Source organism: Phyllobates terribilis, unplaced genomic scaffold (assembly GCF_046119375.1).
Source record: "Phyllobates terribilis strain yellow unplaced genomic scaffold, ASM4611937v1 Scaffold_399__1_contigs__length_1738980, whole genome shotgun sequence".
Taxonomy (NCBI): domain Eukaryota; kingdom Metazoa; phylum Chordata; class Amphibia; order Anura; family Dendrobatidae; genus Phyllobates; species Phyllobates terribilis.
In genome coordinates this window covers 1,624,954-1,632,658 of record NW_027363159.1, presented here as the reverse complement: position 1 = coordinate 1,632,658, position 7,705 = coordinate 1,624,954, and positions in this window count along the sequence as shown.

The following is a 7,705-nucleotide window of genomic DNA, read 5'->3' as shown; positions in this document are numbered from 1 at the left end:
AGCGGCAGGAGCCGCGGCCACGCCCCCTGTGACGTCACGCGCCTCAACCCTGAGCGCGGCCAAGCAGGAAATGCCACCGGCCTGGTCGCAGGGCCGAGTACCCCCAGGCGCCGCAGACCCAACAGCGCCCTCTACCTCCACTAAGCCACCGGCCTGGTCGCAAGGTCAAGTACCCCCGGGCGCCGCCGTCTCCACGGTGCCCTTTACCTTCAGGGTGCCCCAAGCCTGGTCGCAAGGCCTGGAAGACCCGGGCGCCGCTGCCACCACCGCGCCCTCAACTTCCACAGTGCCGCACCTGGGTGAAGACCTATTCGCCCAACACACTTGCCCGGATGGGCAGCCCTTTGTGTGGCCACCGGAGTACTACCATCTCCGACTCCGGAAGGAAGGACCCCTGTGCGAGCCCCTGATTCCGGCTCCGGCGCCTGTCAAGATCACCCCACTCTCGTTGGAGGAGGCGCAGTTCGCGTGGGACCCCACTGGAGGAGACCTCATCGGGTTCACTCAAGAAACCCGGGCGGCCGCAGCTGAGCGTGCGGAGTGCTGCCGGCAGCAATTGGAGGTCTTCGACAGGGAACGGAGAGAGAGGCGGGTCCGCGAGGAGCGGCTGCAAGTACAGAGTGCAGAGCAGAAGAGCCGGACCCGACGGAACCCCCGTGCAGCCCATGGTCCCCGTGCCACCGGGACTGTAATCAAATTCCAACTGCAGCATGGTTGGGGCTTCATCCGGGACCACCGCACCCCCGGCGACGTCTTTGTGACCCGCAGGGACGTCGAGAGCCATCTGCCGGAGGGACACAGAGGTCGTGACCTATACCTGGGTGACGAGGTCACCTTTACCCGGCATCAATGTGCCAAAGGACCCTACGCCCTTCATGTACACCGGTTGACGGAGGAAGAGCTGCGGTGTGAGGAAGGACAAGAGGACCCGGACGGGTCTGAAGCCTACCCGCGAGAAGGAGCAGGAGGACGCCATTACTGAAGTACGGTAAAGTGGAACTGTAAATAGTTACCCGTAAGGGTACAGGAACTGTTGCCAGAAAAGTATAGTCCCCGTTGGGACAAGTGTGAACTGTTACCCGTGTGTCCCCTATCCCTTAACAGGCTGAGGACTGTGAACAGCCAATCCTTATCCCCACTGGCCGAGGACTGAGAGAGGCCATAACCCCTTGTATATAGTTGCGCTTCCTAAGGCGCCCCCTACCGGTTTTATAGGAAACTGTGTTTTTTCTAAAAGAGACTGTTGCACTTTACCCGGTCACAAGTTGCACCGTGGCCGGAGGAACAAGAATGTTTACAATGAAAAGTTTATTATGAAAAAGTTTTATGCTGCTGATAATGTATATAATGTTTTATATGTTTATGGATGTTATGAAAAAAAATTGTATGTTTTGGTATGTTTTTATTCTTTTACAGCCCGAGGACGTGCTGTGATTTACCAGGGGGGAATGTAGCACCCTGAGGACTCGGCTGCTACAGGGGTATTGCACCTCAACCCAGAAGTGTGGTATTCCACTCCCGGGTAAGGATGGAGTGTGGAACTGAGCTTAGTAGGCTGCATGCACTACATACATCCCATTTCCGGGGGACAGAACTACGGTACTCCCACCAAGTATATATGTGCAGGTACGACAGCGTCTGTCCCTGGCTGGAGTGGGAAGGGGGGTGGAACATCCCAGTAGTGTAGGGGCAGATAGGGGGAGCACTCTGGGTAAAGCTAGGAGCTCATTGGGTGATGGTCACCTGGGCTCACACATAGAGGGAGTATATAAGGTGGGCACCATCTTAGGACAGGGTCTTTTTAGGAGCTGAGGAAGAGTTCAGCCAGGAGGGCTGACAGGAGCTGTGGCTCCGTCTGGGCCCAGCTCCAGGGCTAGGCCTGCAGTGAGGAGAGAGGAAGAAGGAAGGCCCAGAGTGGAAGACAAGAGGGAACCCTGAGAACCCAGAATTAAGCCAGAAGGGTGAAGGGTTGGCGGACACGGGTACCGGAACCCAAGCTGGTGGAGGTCAATCATCCTCAGCCAGGAACCGGAGGTCATGGTCAAGATTTGCCACGACGCCCACCAAATCCACCAGAAAGGCACACCAAGTATAGGGTCAGGTAACCCAGAGAAGGTTTAACCACCAAGAGACCAGAGGGAGCCGGCCAAAGGTGGATCCCTGGTGGGGACGGCCAGGAGAAAGAGAGGAGAGAGGGAAGCTCAGGACCACGCTCCGGAACTGCCTGGGGGTTGGCCGAGTCCAGGACCTGGTGGACGCAGCACGGCTCGGGTGGTCACTCAAGGCCAGAGTGACCAAAGGAACACCCGTGAGTTAAAAACCCTGAAACTGCATCCCACGTCTCTGACTCTCCTTTCTACACTACAACTACCCCCATCATCCGCATCTGCTGCCCTGAGGCCATACCCCTCCCGTTGGGGGTTATACCACCACGCTGCACATCCTGATACACCTGGCCTCAGTGGACTGTTCTGCAGCGGCGGCTTCAAAGCCGCACTCAACGGGTGGCGTAGTCGATCAAGTTAACATCTACTGCCATAGACTGCCACTTAGTTTGACACCCTGGGCACGGACCGGGTCACCGCCACAAGGACTACTACCCCTATCCAGATCCGGCTCCGGGTATCCCCTGAACATGGCCCAGGGGGCGCGTCACTATCATTCGGTGGTGTTGAGAAGTCTGGCCCAATCCAGCCCTTGTTCATTTTTATAAGAGTCAGCCTGTCAGCATTTTCAGTTGACAGGAGGATGCGCTTATCAGTTATAATTCCACCAGCGGCACTAAAAACCCGATCTGATAAAACGCTGGCAGCAGGGTAGGCCAGGACCTCCAAGGCATAGAGAGCCAGTTCATTCCACATATCTAGCTTGGATACCCAATATTTATAAGGCACAGAGGAATCACGGAGGACGTTGGTACGGTACGGCAAGGTACTCCCTCAGCATCTTCCCAAACTTTGCACTCCTTGTGAGAGTACCCTGCGCCTCAGGGCCTGTGCGATGGGAGGGTCTGAGAAAACTCTCCCAGAACTTTGACAGTGTTCCCCTGCCTCTGCTGGATTGAAGTTGTGTCTCTCTCGCCTGTACTCCTTGGTTGTCGAACGAAGTGTGCCCTCTGCCTCCAGCGTTTTCAGATGGGAATTTTTTTAATAGGTCCGCAACAAGGGCCTTCTGGTACTGCCTCATTTTTGTACACCTGTCCGCCTCAGGAATAAGAGATATAAAGTTCTCCTTGTAGAGTGGGTCTAGAAGTGTCACCAACCAGTAATGACCTAAAATTTTGAGAATGCGAGGGTCATGGGAAAGGCAGCATAACATAAACTCAGCCATGCGTGCCAGACTACTAACAGGCAAGACTTCCGTGTCCTCACCAAGAGGATGACTGACCATGCTCTCCTCCTCCTCCTCTCTGTCCTCTGGCCATCCACGCTGAACAGACGGTATGACAGCTGTGCAGATAGCACCGTCTATAGTGCATGAAACTAGTTCCTGTCCTTCCTCCTCCTCCTCTTCCTCATTGTCACCCAATCCACGTTGGGATGAGATGAGGCTTGGCTGTGTGTAATCACCCTGTATGGTTAATTGCTCCATCTTATCATTCTCCGCCTGCAATGCATCATCTTTGATTGTGAGCAGAGAGCGTTTCAGAAGACAGAGAAGCGGGATGGTGACGCTAATTATGGCGTCATCGCCGCTCACCATCTTGGTGGAGTCCTCAAAGTTTTGGAGGATGGTACATATGTCTGACATCCACGTCCACTACTGAGGTCTTATGTGTGGAGTCTGAACTGAATACCGATAGCCTTTTTGATGCTGGTACTCAACAACTGCCCTCTTCTGCTCACAAATCCTTCCCAACATCTGCAATGTAGAGTTCCAACGTGTGGGGACATCACACACCAGTCTGTGAGCCAGAAGCTGCAAACGCTGCTGAAACACTGCAAGGGCAGCGGAAGCTGTAGCTGACTTTCTAAAATGGGCACACAGGCGGCATACTTTAACAAGCAGATCCGGCAGCTCCGGGTAGGATTTGAGTAACCGCTGAACCACGAGGTTAAGCACATGGGCCAGGCATGGTACGTGTGTGAGCTCGCCTCGCCTCTGAGCCGCCACCAGGTTCCAGCCATTGTCACACGCGACCATGCCTGGCTGTAGGTTCAGCGGTTTGAGCCACAGATCTGCCTGCTCTTTCAGAGCTGTCCATAACTCTTCAGCATTGTGTGTTTTTTCACCTAAGCATATTAGCTTCAGCACAGCCTGTTGCCGCTTGGCCGAGGCAGTGCTGCAGTGCTTCCAGCTTGTGACTGATGTGGTCATTTCGGAGATGGAGGCTGAGGAGGAGGAGCAGGCTGAGGAGCATGAGGTTCAGGAGCTGTAGACCGTGGGGGCAACCCTGATTGACCTAGGGCCTGCAATCCTTGGCGTCGGGAGGACGTGTTCCGTCCCAAGGTCCGACTGTGTCCCGGCTTCCACTATGTTAACCCAGTGTGCCATCAGCGAGATGTACCGTCCCTGCCCACAAGCACTTGTCCACGTGTCCGTGTTTAGGTGGACTTTACCGGTAACTGCGTTGTTGAGGGCACGGCTAATGTTTTGGGACACTTGCTTGTGTAATGTGGGGACGGCACACTGGGAGAAATAGTGGCGGCTGGGGACAGAGTACCGAGGGACGGCCGCCGCCATCAGGTTGCGGAATGCTTCTGTTTCCACAAGCCTAAAAGGCAACATTTCGAGCCAAGCAGTCGTGAATTGTGAGAATTTAGTAGTGTGGCCTGTGGGACGTTGGCTGCATATTTGCGCTTGCATTCCAAGGACTGGAGTATGAACAACTGAACGCTGCGCTGGGACAAGGACATAGACGTGCTTCCTGATGCTGCTACTTGAGAGTGTGCAATGACAGGAGCAGGGCAGGAGGCATCTTTGTACTATGGACAGGGGATTGACTTGCATGCACAACAGCAGAAGAAGCAATGGTGCCACCTGTAGACACTGTTCCTGGACCCTGGTGTTCGGCCCACAAAGTCGAGTGCTTTGCTGCCATGTGCCTCATCATGCTGGTGGTGGTCAGGCTGGTCGTTTTGCCACCCCTGCTGATGCTGGTCTGGCTCGTGATGCAAATGGCCTTTTTGGAGTTATCGGCAGAGTCTTTAAAAAACAACCAGACTCGGGAAGACCTAACAGTTGTAGTGGCAACTTCCTTCATGTTGGTGTTACGGGAAATGGTAGCCTGCCTTCTGTCTGCGGCCACCACACTGCTTCTTCCTGCCTGTTGGGGTGCTCTGCCTCCCTCCCCCTGTGTGCTGCTGTCCTTGCTCTGCATGTCCTCCTGCCAGGTTGGGTCAGTTACTATATCATCCACCACCTCGTCTCCCACTTCTGCACCCTGGTACTATTCCTGACTTTCTGTCAATTGTGTCTCATCATCGTCCACCTCTTATGACAGTTTCCCACCGTCGCCTTCGTGTGACCGTGGCTGCTCAAATATTTGGGCATCGCTACACGTGATCTCCTCTTGCCCCGCTTCAAGTGGACCGGGCGAGAGGCCCGAATCTATAAATGGAAAAGTGAACAGCTCTTCAGATTGTCCAAGTGTGGGATCAATTGTCTCTGGGTACTCGGCATGGTGGGAGGAAGGAGGATCAGGGTGAGGAATATGAGGTCCAGACTCATGGCTACTGAGACTTGACCGTGTGGAAGACAGAGTGGTGGTGGTGGTGGTGGCTAAGTGACTGGAAGCATTATCCGCTATCCAACCAACAACCTTTTGACACTGATCTGGGTTCAATAGTGGTGTGCTGCGGTCCCCTAGAAATTGGGACAGGAAGGTCAGGCGAGAAGATGTGGGTGTTTGTTGTGGCACAATTTCGGCTTGCCCACGGCCTTGTCCTCGGCCTCTGCATGCACCATTACCATCACGTCCAGTTCCCCGTCCCTTGCCACGTGCCTTGCCCATTTTAAATGGAGGATAGTATCTTCCACGCTCACTACAAATGATTGAGTTTGAAGCGAAGTTATATGTGATCGGTGTGATGGAGAAAACAGAGTTTTAAATACCTGGCCTGTAGGTAAGTAGTGTGAACAGCAAACTGCTGTGAATTGCTTCACTGACACACTGAAAAAATGGAGGCCAGAAATGGCAGTATTTTCTGACAACGTATATGTGATCTGTGTGACGGAGAAAACACAGTTTTAAATAGCTGGATTTCTAGCGCTCTAATATGGAAAGGACCTGGCTGTATTCTGCAGTGCCAACAAGCAAATGGTGCAGAAAAACGGTGTTCTCTGGATTGCTTTATAAGCAAATAATGAGGATTAAGATCCAAAGAAAAGTATTCCTCGCCCCTGAGACCTGGGCCTTTGTATAGAAATATCTAACAGCAGCAGAAGGCAGAATTGGAATGGAGCCTCTTGTGCTATATGCACTGCAGTCTGCTATATACACTGCCTGCCTGCCTATTTACACTGCCTGCCTGATATCTCTGCAGATGGATTAGTCCTCAGAAGGACTGTTTGTTGAGATGTATATGTGTAATGTGCGGTTTTTCTCACTACACTACCTAATGCACGATCAAATCTCTCCCTAACGCAGCAGCAGCTCTCCCTACACTGTCTGATCCGGAGTGACTGTGATGAGCATGGCGGTGCCAGGTCAGATATAGACCTGATGACGCTGTGCAGCCAGCCAATCACTGTAATGCCCACAACCAACATGGCTATGGCATTACAGTGCATGGCAGGCAATCCCTGCATGTTCATTGGCTCTGTAAAGAGCACCAAACATGCAGGGATGGGTCCCGACTTCCCGCCCGACCAACCCGGAAATACTCGGTGAGCGCAGAGCATCTCGAGCAGTGAGATACTCGGGCGAGCACCGAGCAGTAGCGAGCATGCTCGCTCATCACTAGTTGTCATTAAGATTTAAAAAGAGAAAACACAGAAATGTGACAGTAAATGGCTTCACCCAACCAATAACCATGAGTGGAGAAAAAGTGTTTTTGTTATCATTCATTTTTTCTGAAACAAGGCCAAGAAAGGAAAAATTCTGCCGGGGTATGTAAACTTTTGAGCAGAACTGTATATGCGCCAGCCCCAGTGTCTCCTATTCTATATACTCCAGCCCCAGTGTGTCCTATTCTATATACTCCAGCTTCTTCTGTGATGTATATGCTCTAGCCCCAATGTATCCTGTGATGAATATACGCCAGCCCCAGTGTCTCCTATTCTATATACTCCAGCCCCAGTGTCTCCTATTCTATATACTCCAGCTTCTTCTGTGATGTATATGCTCTAGCCCCAATGTATCCTGTGATGAATATACGCCAGCCCCAGTGTCTCCTATTCTATATACTCCAGCCCCAGTGTCTCCTATTCTATATACTCCAGCTTCTTCTGTGATGTATATGCTCTAGCCCCAATGTATCCTGTGATGAATATACGCCAGCCCCAGTGTCTCCTATTCTATATACTCCAGCTCCAGTGTCTTCTGTGACGTAGCTAATGTAGCCCTAATGTCTCTTATGCAGAGGCGTCGCATGATAAAGCAGTGGGACACAAGCTCCCTGCCCTATCACTATCTCTTTCATATGCCACAGATCGCCATAGGCCTGCGGTTAACGAGATGTCAGCATCCTCACGCAGGTGGCTCGGTGACATCATTGCATCGCTCTGCTCTGCTGTCCCGCCATGGAAGAGGAGACAGAGGCCG